The sequence below is a fragment of the Pseudopodoces humilis genome, chromosome 8 (assembly GCF_049639895.1).
Source record: "Pseudopodoces humilis isolate 2021_Gansu_Grassland_sample_001 chromosome 8, ASM4963989v1, whole genome shotgun sequence".
Lineage (NCBI taxonomy): Eukaryota > Metazoa > Chordata > Aves > Passeriformes > Paridae > Pseudopodoces > Pseudopodoces humilis.
Genome location: NC_142207.1, coordinates 18,921,557 through 18,935,388, shown reverse-complemented (window position 1 = coordinate 18,935,388; position 13,832 = coordinate 18,921,557). Strand labels below are relative to the sequence as shown.

Sequence of the window (13,832 nt, the reverse complement as noted above, 5' to 3'; positions counted from 1 at the left end):
CAAGCATTATAACCCTGCCAGCAGAAACAGTACTCAGTTTTACAGCTCAAAAGCAAGCTCATATAGGCAATTACATAGCAAAGTAAGGAACAGCGCTTTGAAGGATGAAAGGAACTCTGTGTAACACATGAAACAGAGGATTTTCTTTCATGTTGTGAAGAAAGAGATTGGAACAAAAGCGTGAGAGGAATGCCTCCTAGAGAAGCACCAACTCATGAAAAGAGCAGGGCAGCTTGTAGACATGGGGAACATATAATATTATCCTCCAAACAAAGCCTTTTTAAAAATCAGTTTCCAAAGCAGCTACTGCCTCAGGACTCCTTTAGCACAATGGAATTTCAGAATCATGAAAGGCAGCAAGCACTTAAGCTGCCCAGCCAATACTATTTTCTAAAAGCATAAAATTTGCATGGTACAGAGACACAAGCAATACTCTTCTGCTAAAGTATGAGGCTGTCCAAAATCGTAACACCAATCCCTAAGTTCTCTGAGAAATCTTAAGAGTTGAATTGCATAGTTTATATTACATATACTCAAAGACCGCCACTCTACTCGCAAAAAATTAAATTATTTGTAACTATGAGTCTAAATCTGGAATTCCCATTCCAAGCTAAAAACTGTATAGGAATCACATTCATATCTGAACACTATGAACTTCTGCCACATTTGAACAATATAACACATTACTTCACTTAAAAGGCTTCTGTTTCCCAAAACTTCATTTACCAACATGGACCAAAACAACACTTGGTACTTAAGCAGTTTCAGATTCATCCAGCTGAATGACCACAAGTTATAAAAAATCCAAGAATTCTTACCCACACACAAGCCCCATTTTAAGCACTGTTAGGAGCTACAACTGCTGTTTCTGCCATGTTTAAGACAGCACAGCTGATTAAGGGGAATTAATTCCTAGGCAATGTTACAGTGGTTACAGCAATAGCGTTTGGTAAAGAAAGATGGGATGGCCAGATCATCCTGTTTTCCTGGAGGAAAATTCTTGATATATTGACACTATTTCCATATGAAAGGCAATTATACAGCCTGAAATAAAGTTGGTGACTGAGAGTGGGAAGACAAATATTCAAAAGCACACACAATGCATTAGTGATCTTACTATTTCTTACTAGTGTGTTACAGAAGAAAAAAACAGTTATACTATGTAAAACTTTTCAAATCTAAATTATTTCAGATTACAACCATCATGCTAGCTCTACAGCATCAACCAAATTAAAGACATTGCATCAGATGTAAATTTCCTGCTTCAGAGTTAAGAGCTTTGATGAATCCAGTTTTACTACTAAGATCAAGAAGGCAATCCAGCTTTCTGTTCATGAAAGAGAAGCATGTAAGCTCCGCACATGTTAGATGTAAACACAATTTAATCAAGACACATTGGAAACTTGTATGTTAGTTAAAGCTGATAAAAGAAATGAGAAATGTATTCTAAAGTTGAATACAGACAATAACCAAATCAGTGCTGGCCATTGCTGTGAGCTGATAACCAGTAAGATAGCTGAAGAAGCCAATGGAATTTGATTTCAGAAGCTTACTTTGTTTCTAAATTCTATTCTATTCTCTATTCTTAATTCTAAAACACTTCATCATCACATAACAAAAGGGCTCAGAATTTAGCATCTATGTTTTGTATCAGAAAGCTGAAAAACAGACAGAAAATCAAGTCTTCATTACTAAAGACAATAAAAACAATTTCCTGAAGAGTAAGCCATAGAGCCAGACACGTCAATCCTTAAAAAAACAATAAAGGCAATGTCAATCAGTGTTAAAGCTAATTTTACAAAGCCATAAAAGGAAACATTTAAAAGTAGAGGGGCAGGAGAGTAAAAACAAATAAAATAAGTAAGACAACTGCAGCAGCTTTACGCATTCACAGAGGAATCCAAGCTCAGCCTCCACCATTAACAGCAAGATAAGAAAGAGTCATTAAAAAAACACAAAAATAAAAATTGTTTCATATGGATTTTCTGTGCACTTGTTAAGTCTCCTCTGAAAATAAGACAGGATTTGGGAGTTTTTTGCTTATTTGGAGGGTATGGGGTACTTTTGTTTGGTTGGGCGGGGGGTTTTGTTTGCTTTGTGTTTTTGATGTTTTGTTTGCTGTTCTTTTAATAAAATACATCTTTCAACTTCTGCCTTGCTTTTCTCCTCCTGAGCGAAGGAATGTGAGAGCCATGATATAACTCCAGTAGAAAGACAGTTCCCTAAACATGATAATTTAAAAGGAAAAAAGCAGATAAAAAGTCCCAGTTAGAAAAAAATTCAACAAGAAGTAATTCCAACAAGTTTCACGATGAGCTGATCTTCATTTAAATCTAAGCAAACCAGCTGGGTTTGCTTAAATGACATTCTTGAAATTACATGTCATATTAATGAATAGCCTAGGTAAATCCAGGACAAATCACAGACCCAGTGGGGTTTTTTTTAACCTTTAAATCATAATATATGTGTTATACCCATTACCTAAAACAAAACACATTTTCTAAACACAAACATGAGCTTTTCTGCCTTTGTTGCTTATGTTTTTCACATGCATGGGAGGAATGGGCACATGACTTAAAGGAGAGCCTGTCCACAGTACACAGCTGGAAAACACAGGATTATCTTGATCAGCTATGTCAGTGATGAAGGGACAGGGAAAGCTACAAAAAACCCATGAAAGTCCTGCAAGGACACTCAAGAGAAAACAATTTTAACTGAAACATTTTATACACCTGCAATACTGAACAGATTTGACCACTAATTCAAGTATGCATAAGCCAAGCTTTGTCCATGTGATTATTTTTGGTGGAACTTGTAAAATATGATTTTTTTTTTTTTCATACAAAAATTAACCAAATCAAGCTATACTTTAGAGTATAAAAGTTGTTTTTCGAGACTACAATCGTAGAGTTCAAAGTAGTTTAAAGTAGTTCATTTATTAGGGTCCCAAACTTCACAGGTGTCATAAAAAGCACCATTAATATTTTACTCTTCTGTAATAATTTGATTTGTAAGTAAAAAAAATAAATAAATAATGTTTGATACATGTACAAACTATGAGTGTTTTGCCAAATGCTGCACTTCTTAAAAGCACTGTTCATTTTTTCCATTTCTGCTAACACTGTGGTATTCAATTCCCTAAACTGTCTTAGTGAAACCCATGGGACTATTTATTGCATAAGGTATTGCAATTAAGAGGGAGTAACTATTGTGAAAGAGTAAAGAGAATGGAATTGAGTATATTGCCAGCTTTTCTCTTTAAAACATGGAAATCTGAACAAACACCACACTGGTATCTCTTCTTTAATGGATTTCAGTACAGAGGAACTGAAAGCTGAATTACGCAGAAATTAAAGGACAAACACATTTTGCTGAATATAGCAATTCTATTCCATCTATTCTGGATCTAGAAAGGAAAGTCTAAAATAAACAACGGAATGAAAATCAGAATTCAAAAACGTTTTTAAAGGCAGGTTCCTCCTTCACAGTTGGAAGCGCCGTGTAAGAACCAGCCCAAGCCAAGGCAGAAGCCGCAGCTGGGTGAGTGCAGAGCACGGGCGCGGAAGGCACTGAGCCTCTGCAGGGCCCTGAGCAGCCCCAGCGGCCCCGGGCAGGCGCTGCCCAGCGATTTCCAGCCTGTCCTTCTCCACTCACTCATTTGTTCATTCGCCCAAACTTAAGAGATCAGCTTTTCTCTAGAAAGGGGTTGAAAACCCAATGATCCCAGGCTATAAAGAGAAACGGCAGTCTCACCACAAGTGTGTCAATTTAATCAAGTACCGTTTTGGGTTTCCTCAAGCAGGCGCAATTACTTCATGAGGGAGCAACCATCCCACCTGACCACCAATGCTGGGGAAAACAAAACCTGCAAGAATTAATTCGAAATGTTACTCCTCACAATTCTGGGAGGACGATGTGCATTTGCAATTGCAAAGTCTGTGTTAAATAAATTAGATTTTTTAAGTATCACATGAAGGATAGGAAGAAAAGTAAAATTTATTTTTTAATTTTTCTTACTATAAAACAAACAGCCTTACTTGTAACATGTAATCTTTGCCCTGAATCTGGCCAGACACAGATATATAAATCTTTAGTCATCTGGGGCACTGGGAATGTGCTTGTAGGGCCCTCTGACAGGATGTGAATGCAATGTTTTCACACCAGCAGGTCACCTGCCATTTCCGAGCTGACCAGAGTAGCAGCCTTTTATCAAATTCATGTCTGAGTTTCTCAGCAGCTCTGAAGATATTTAAACCACCACAGAGCCCACAGCAGGTAAACAGCTTTGGGAATTTTTAAACAGCCTTAAAGGTCTGCAAGAATTAACAAGGCTTTCCAAAGAGGGCCAAAAACCCCAGAAAAGCCAATCAACCAAACAAAAATTAAGCTAACAGCACTAATGAACAGTAGATTCATATAACTCACACTCCTTTTAATGCAGGGAAAGAAAATAATGGCTTCTTCTAAACCATCAATTTAAGAAATACTCGTGGTAAAATAATTGACCACGTAAGTGATACACATTAACCAATTATTTTTGCAAAAGGATAAGATTACCCATTCAACAGAACCAAAATCAAAACAAGGGTGGTTGATAGAGAAAAAAGGGTGTTTTACACTTCTGCACTTAAAATTGGCATATCTAAAATAAAGCCAGCATCAGAGGGAAGGATCTGCAAGCATCTTACCAGGGTCCAAATCCAGCAATAACTGACAAAGTAAGTTTAGGGGTGCGGTTTTTTTGTGGTTTTTTGTTGTTGTTTTTTTAATGTGTTTTTTGTTTGTTTTTAATTTTTTTTATTTAGGCACATTTCATCCCACAAATTAGTAAACCTTTTTTTTTTTTCTCCTTGCAGTATTTTAAGCACAGAACATTTTTTCCCTGACTTAAGCAGCTTTACTTTGTGGCCAATTTCAATACAGAAGACCACTCAGAAATTTTCATTAGTGCAAGTGAGAAAAGCTATGCCAGTGCTTATTTCACACTTTCCTAAAAAATCTTGGCTAGTCACAGCTTAAATAATTTATTAAATATTATTACATTATTAATTAATATTTATTATTATACATGATATATTAATATATAATTGTTGTTGAATTATTAAATAAATTAAAACACAGTCCCTTTTGTCATTCCTTTTTATCAAAAGTAGGTCACATTATGGACCAACAGACACAACTAATGGCCTGTTATTACATACCATCCATCCCCTAACAATCTATTTTCTGAGAAGATAACTCAGCATGGCACAAAGGATCCACACAAAATCACTCTGGAGACTGCTCCTACATGACCTCTACTAACAGATAAAAAATATCATGAACCAAACAGGCAGGACCTTGGCTATGAAGTCCCCATTTACCCTAAGAATATGCAGGGGTTTTTAGCCTTTCATGTCGACAAAAACATTTGAGTTAATTACCTATCAATGCACAATAAGGGTTGAGTCTCCTTGTCCTGTGCTGAGGATGCATCTACGTAGAATAATTAGAAAAAAACTGTGGCGAATGTTAAGGTGTGCAGCACATCTGAGTCATCCCAAGAATAACTAGAGGATCTCCAGAGGTCCCTTCCCATCGCAACCACACTGCAATAACAAACTCTAGTTAAGTGGTCTGCTCTGATTACATACATACAGTATATGTGAAACAGGTAAAAACTCTCAGACACTGGCATAGTTCAAGTGGTGCTTGCATAAAAGGCTGCTCATGTTGCTAACACTAGCCAGCTGTGAGCTCCAAAAAACCCAAAAAAACAAACTATTCCTTGCCAATCAAACATGTCCATAAAATCTCATGATTTCCTATCAGTATACTTACAGATATCAGGGAAGACAGTTAAACCAGAAAAAAATTAGTCTCTGTGATAAAGATGTACACAAATCTGTTTTGAGGAATCTGGCTCCTTTTTTGAAAGAGTGATGCAAAGCAAATTTTCCCAGCTCATCTACTTTATGCTCACTAAACACAGATTATTCCAGGGATTTATGATTACAATTGTCTAACTTGTTGGACATTGCTTGCTGGTTTTAAACAGAAACAATCTAAATTTTCTCTAAGACTGGATAAACGCAGAAGAGGCTTGTTTCTGAGCAGATGCTCAACCCATTTACTGCCACAACACTCAAAAACAATTGCTGAATCCATTTTGTTATTTTGGTATAGCTGACCTACTTAACTCAGAAGTTACGTGTATTAACAATAATTAAAATAAAATTAACAAAACCCCCCACAAACCCCAGAAAAATCTTAATAGTCCTAGAACAAATCCAGTAGATATAGAGGATTGTCCCTTCAGTATACCTATCCCAGAAGCGGTTTTGGCTTTATGTTTCACAACAACTTATGTTACAGAAAGTCCAATATGATACAATGTCCGAAGCACAGGCAGAGGTCTTAATGGAGAAAATCTCATCCAAAATGTATGTACACAGGAAAGTTAACTTCACTGAAATTTTTGGGATGTGCTGAGAAATGGGCCAGAATTCCCACAATGAAACCTTTTCAAAGGAATCTGTCTGCCCAAGCAAAAAGCCAAGCACACAACTCTGTATGTCAGCAAGAGCCTTCTCACACAGAGCATCCCAATCACTGTCTCAGAGGGCAGTGCAAAGGACAGCACAGAGCCAACCCTTCCAGGGGGACCTATTCCAAACCCTGCTGAAATTACTTTTTTTCAGAAAAGCACACATATGTACCTGCCTTTCATCTGAGATGTTCAATGCTTTTCCTTCTCTTCTCTTTTCTCCTCTCAAAGAGATCCATTGGCTGTTATTCCCACACTGGCATCATCATCCCAATACCTCACATTAAATTATACAAACTAAACACTATATGGTGCATTCTACATGTGTTTCCAAAAAAACAAAAGCTAAGGTAAAAGGTAGTTGTGTAAAAAAACAGATCTGGTATCTGTATTTCAGCTTTCAGACTTACTGGTTAGTACAGAGCAAACCCACAGAATTTTTAAGCAAATAAAACAAATTATACTTATCACTCAACAGCAGTATTAGGAAATGCTTTGTCCTAACAGTTATTCTTAAGAAACACAACTGATATGACTGACCCATGTCTTTCTTTCAATTACTGTAAAACTATTTCATCTTTGCAGTGGATTTCTCATTTATATTGTCCTGCCTTCTTGACTGAACATACACATCTAAAGGACACATTTCCTCACGATGCAAAGTTAAAAATACTCCAGTTTTCTGGAGATTTTGATCCAATAACAAAAACCACAACCATTTGGCTTGAACTACCTTTGCAAACATGCTAGCTCCCATGACAAGCTGCAGGCCAGACCCCACTGATCACTGACCCAATTCCAGATCCTGCTCACACACCCTGCTAAACCTTTGCGCCCCACAGAGATGGAAAATCTATTTAAACCTTTCTCCGGGTTAGTTCATAATGGGTCTGACTTATGCAGGGGGTGTTTGGCCACCAGTATGGGACCACCCCAGCCCAGCCTCTACTACCAGTGCTCCAACTGCTTTTCCAGTCAATGTTACTACAAAAATGGGAAACAAATAAGGCCAGCACTTTACAAACAGAAGTAGTCCTGTTTTCCAAATATGGAGGCAATTTTTTGTAATACATATGCATAAAGTTATTAGTATTTCAGTTTTCTTCTTAAACTCTAAGACTGAAGCCAGAGGGAACTACATGCTCCAGAATAGCAACAAGCACTGCACATATGTAGACAAAGGTCACAAATAAATATTTTTGCAGCCAGCTGTCTAATTCTTTCTTTCTTTGTAATCTCTAAAAATAAAGTTTAGTCACTCTGTAACTTTCCAAGCATAGATCAGGGAGAGGGAGAAGGGACGGAAGGGGAGATAGACTCCAGTCCTCCCACCTCTCACACATGCTGCCCTCCACCAGCATCACCAAGGCTGTAGAAGGTATGGGCGATACAATTCTGAAGGTATCACTCTCACCCTTTTTGCACTAAAATCAGGACACACGAGTCAGGGTCAGTGGTAAAATTCAGTCTCCAAAATTGTAGCCCATTGCTAAAGGTCAGTGAAGACAAAAATATTCTCCCAACTTCTAGAAAGTTGTGGCTTAGGGACTTTTTAGACCAAAAAAGGCATCTTTGCACATAGCAGTCCCCAAAGAGCTGACCCTTCCTCCCCAGGCTGCACTAGTAGCTCACTGAGCCTGTGAAAACTTTCCACAGTCTGTGGCAGAGCTCCCCAGTGTAAATTCAGACTCTGTGAAGATAACCATCCCACTTCATTTTGAACTCACTGCTGGCAAGTTTTTGTTTTGCTCTTTTATTTCTTGCACTGGATAAAAATGATCAGTCAATCCCAAAGCATCCTTTGTCACTCCTGACACTATAGATTTCGTACTACCCTCTGCCACCTTCCAAAATACAGAGCTGTTATGTCACTTCATTTCAGCAAGTGTGGGACAACCAAAGAAAAGAACCAACATTAAAACATCTACATAGGAAAAGACACATGGTCTAAACGGAATTTGACGCTGGACAGGGAAAAGGGCAGGAAGACAGCGCAGAAAGAAATGAAAGACGGACAAATTAATTGTTAAATTGCAGTAGGTTACCCTAATACAATGACACTGTTCTAATCCTCCAGGCCCTGCAGCATTACTTTATCTTTTACTCTGGTCACATCTTTAACATGTGAGCAAAAAAAAATTAAAAAATCGTGAACATTCCCCACGTCTACAGTAAGGGAACAGCGAAGGCATGCCATCCACTGGCCTCTTGATAGGTACACACTCTTGTAGTGCTTGGAAAATCTCAAAAACCAGCTCAGATGGACCTCTTTCAAGAAGTAGTTTCTTCCTGCATTGTATGATCATTCAATACCACATGGAGTGATCAAAACATTCAACAAAGACAAAAAGCAACTAGGCCTCACTAGCTTCCAAGTTCTCCGGTACATTTTCACGTTTTTATTCTATCACCAAATATTCTTAAAACTTTCTTGTTTGATTGCCAGCTCAGCAGGACACTTTTTCAGAAAGGCAGGGAAGCAATCTGGAAGGCTTTGGAAGGCAGCTGCAGCTCTGTATATAGAAGTGCAGTACACCCAGCCCTCCAAATGAGTTTACTGACCCTCTGACCCTAACTTGGGGAGCTGGGGAAACTAATGCCCACCAGAGCACAGGAAATACTACACTGCAGTTTGAAATGCAGAGCCTTATGTTTTCTGCCTTCCACACTAAGGCTGTCCCAAAGCAAAACTTGCCATCACAGACAAACAATGAGTCTTGCATGCAAAAAGCTCAAAACACAGCTGACAGCATCTCATTGTACTCCTAATGCATGATAAAACAATTAGTGACCGGACAAAACAGTGCAAGAGCAAATCCTATTAACAAATAATAGGATTTGTTAGCAGATCATCCAAATGACACTTTGGAAACGACTCCCTGGGCAGCTGCAGCCAGAAACCTCAGCCAGGGAAGGGAGCCATGCCATGGGATGCACTGATAAGCTGAACAGCTACCAGTCATCAGAGGAGCTCACCGTGTGACAACAATGCTGGCCGACTGGTTTTCAAAGCATCTGAACACGTTACAGCATGTGTCAAATGAATGAAAAGAAGTAATCTCATATCTTCGGTATTAGTGCATTATTTACTTTGGATCCATAAGCAAGTATATTTTATACATCAAAACACACAAGAAACTGTTGCAATCATATTTTCTTTTAGCTCATTACAAGAATTTTGTCAGCAGCTTTGCACACTATAATTTCAAATGACACCTGACTACAGGATCCTGACTAAAACATGGTTCCCTAATAGTATTGCAACATAAACGCTCACCTCTACCAGCAGAAGTTGAATGAAAAAAAAATAAAATTGGCCAGATGGGTTCTTGAGGAAGCCTGACCTGACACTACAACGTTGTCCCCCAGTGGTTGCTATTAGGTGCCACAAATAAGTGGTGCTAAGACAGCAACAGAAAAGGCGGCATTTTACTATTAAGAGTTTGGAAAAAAGGAGAAGAAAGGTGCCCCATGCTGAAAACTAGACAGAGCACCTATCTGCCCTGGCTGGACACAAACTACGTGTAAGATAATAGTTACTCAAAAGCTTCAAGTGGCAAGTATTTATTACTCTTTGTATTCCTGTTTAGGGTGTCATAAGCCTTTTCATCTCTTTTGGATCATTAGGGCCGTCTTGTTTATTTATTTGTTTTTAAACACACCACAGTGCATGTTGCTTGGAATGAAAACCAAAACTGAGAACCCATATGAGTTATATCATAATAGAAGATTTTTACACAATTGTAGATTGTTAGTTGTATTTTTTTAATGGCAAGAAACATAATTTCTAGGGTTAGTCATCAAATAATTCTTGTTTAAGAGTATAACTAAAAAGGAAAAAAAAATTCCCTTCTAACAAGCTCTGACAGCAATGTCTGGGTGCAGTTTGAGCAAAGCAGCAGTGAACATGCTTCTGAAGGCACAGACAAAGCTTGTCCAACCTCCAAAACCCTCCCAGCAGAACACAAGACACGAACACACTGCTGTCTTTGGGATCAGCTCTTCCACAGATCTCCAGAGTTCTTCCCACTGCTCTGGCTATTGCAGTAAACTGAACATTCTGATGCACATGGACAATTATGAGGCAGCTCGGCCAAAAAAGCACAAAGTCTATCCAGAATGTTATCTAGGTTGTTCATCTGACAACTCAAATGGAAGTGACAGCCAGTCTCTCACCCAGCTGAGTTAGAGATTAGCCATGTGTAATATTGCTGCACTTGAACTTTGGAGTGCTGTACACTTGGCAAGAGGACAAAGAAAGGAGGAGATGGAATAGGGAGGAGAAATACCAAGGCAGGAATTACTGCAAGACTCATTTTGAAGGCCTGCCCATAACAGTCTATTTACCCAGGCAGATGCAGATATTATAAATGTATAGGCCACCATATGCACTTGGCCAGTGTGCTGCCAAGACCTTCACACTTCCCTGTTACATACACTCCAAAGCACTCCGCATGCACATCTGCACAGTGCCTGAACTGCAGCAAGGCTCTGCAAGCACTGAGCACATGGTAATTACCAACTTCACAGAGAATTACAGACCAAACTCTGTCTTCCCTTGAGAACGAATCAGACATGATGTCTACATCCAAGATATACAACCAAGTACCTCAACCCAAGACCATAGCTCAGAACGGGACTGGGAATGTCAGTCCAGCAGATGCAATGCCAAAGAAAGACACTCAGCGAAGCTCCAGTGAGCAGGCACCTCCTTTCAGCTCCTGGGCTGGAAGTCACTTTCTTGACATCCATATCAGCCACCATCCCCTAGAGAAATGTTACTGACACAACCTGGCTCCCAAAAAGCATGACTGCTGGCTCCACCAGCTACAGCCAGGCACACAAAGAAAAGCAAAAGTCTTCAGAATATACCCAGGATTATGGCATAATTCCAAATTTTCCTTTAGAATGGGAAACAGTGATAAAATTATTCCATTGCAAGATCAGCTGCTACGTATAGGGATATCCTTCCAGCTTCAGAGAAAAGCACTTGCAAACAAAAGGGGGGAGGAGGGCTGATGAATAGTGTTACACCAAGGTCACAGCAGCATGTACCCATTTCCAAGCCTAATGCAGGGCAATATTGTTGACAGACATATACAGTCTGGCTAAGGGAGGAGTTCCCATGAAGCCTACAGAACCTCCCTTTTTTGGGAGCACCACCTTTGCTTTGCTCTTTCCCCATCACTGCAGTCCCCTCCTTACCAACTGAGAGCTGCAAACTCTTGCCCTTTTTAAGGGCCTGTCCAAACAATCCAACACTATAGCCACAGCCAGTGCAGTAAGGGAGCAGAGATCACAAGCAAACAGTGAGAAACTGCAAAGCAGCGAAGAGCCATATTCCAGGGCATTGCCTACAGCACAAAGAAAGAGAGCCTCAGGGCAGAGAGATAGGAAACCAGGCTGTAAACAGCAGGGATGGGTTTATGCAATCTCCTGATACAGTTTCAGCTGTATCTCACAACAGCTTCAAGAACAGAAGTTAGCTTCCGGGTTTTCAAGGTTTTTGTTATGGTTTTCCTGTAGCAGATGCAAGTGGCTCAAGAACCAAGCCAGTTATTAAGAAACGCAGAACAAGAAAGAAATCTCTAGCTGGTCAACACCAGAGCCATGTGTTCAATTAACCAAGCCCTCTAGAAGGAATCTGTGATCGAAAGGAAGAAAAACACTTTACGTAAACCTATTCAGCAACTGAATATCCCCCTCAAATGTCTGTTGTAATGTTTATTCAGAGCATCTGGAGGATAAAAACTCTGGTCAAAGCCTGTCATGAATCCCCATGCTGCTGCAGAACTGAGTATTAATCCCTGGTGCTTCACTGCTAAATAAGGGAAGAAAAATAAACAAACAAGCAAACCAAGAAAAGTCCAGGTCAAGTGGTATAAATAGATAGAAGAAGGCCAAATTATTAGCGATGCTATCAAAAACTTTAAAACAAAAGTTTTTCAACCTCCTTTAGCTTTGTGTACCATATAACTCCTATGCAAAGTACAGAGTGAGCGTATTTCACATATGCAGTAATACTGCAGGCAGGAGCAAGCATGTAACGTCATGCGGGAGAAGATGGAGCAGCAGGGCAGAAAGCAGCAAACATCACAGCAATTCACCTTCAGAAGTAGTTGCCTTCCCTTACTTCCTCACCACACATGCACATTTCATGACAACGATAACAAAATTTTACATTTTAACACACAAAATTTGAACATTCAAAACTAATGCAGCTGTTCACACAGGGAAAAAAAATAAAAGCTCTTCTAAAGCAGCAGATTTACAATTGAGTCTGTCTGCACAGCCATGCAGATTGAAAAAAACTAGGTCAAATCTGCTAGTCAACCTCACTGCCAGTCCTCCCCAGCCCTCCTCCCCTTTAGATTTCAACAGTTATTGAAGGAATCAATTAACAGACCTGTCATGCAGGTCTCAAATTGCTTCTACTTGGTAAATATCAGGGGGGTTATCTGTGCATCTACAGTTGGAAGGGGGAAAAATTAAATCATTATAGTCTTTCCTATTCACAAATGCTAATCCTAGAGCACATGTACTCAATGCTACTAGGGTCCATTAGCAATCAAACAAATGATGCATAGATGTAGGAAATGATGAAAATAGATGTAGAAGGAAAGGGGCAAGAGACAGACAAATATAGGCTAGAAAGAGACAAAAATAGAGGAATTGCTGTGCTTTCACTTTTTCTATGCTTGCAGCAAAACCATAATAGCATCTGCTGCTTTTAATGACATCTTGCTTGTGTATTTTTTACAGCTTCATGGTGAACAGTTTTAGAAATCTCATAAATATCTCCATTTCGACACTAAATTTCAAAGAGAAACTATAATACTAGGTTTATGTCTACTCATCACCCTCTCTATGTTTAAGCAATTCTTGTCTGTAAAAAAGGACTCATACACTGGAATTCATACACTCACTGTCACAAAGGCATTAAGTGGGTTTTTTAATCTTCACAAAATGTAGGGACCAAGTCAGTCCAATTGCCGCTTACTCATTTTTATTAATTTCTCTCCTCTTGCAGAGACAGAAGGGATTCTATTTCATTATCATAAAAAAAAAAAAGATGCCATTTTGTATCAGGCAAATACTAGAACAAATCACTCTTGAACCCTATTTCCACTACATGCAATATGCTACCTGACAAGTTCTTGCAAGAAAGTGAACAAATCAACTTCCTGACTTACTGCAGCGATGGCCAACCAACTGGTTTGGCAAGCCACATACCACAGCCTCCATACGGTTGAATGCCACAGGGTCACAGGACGTTGACTGACAGCTGAAGGCTGGGGTGGACCGG

At 39.2% G+C, this 13,832-nt stretch overlaps 1 protein-coding gene across 3 annotated transcripts in view; it reads right to left on the bottom strand.

Moving 5' to 3' along the window:
* The window catches only part of CERS6 (ceramide synthase 6), a 99,818-nt gene that overhangs the window by 67,744 nt on the left and 18,242 nt on the right, over positions 1-13,832 (bottom strand). The window lies entirely within an intron of this gene.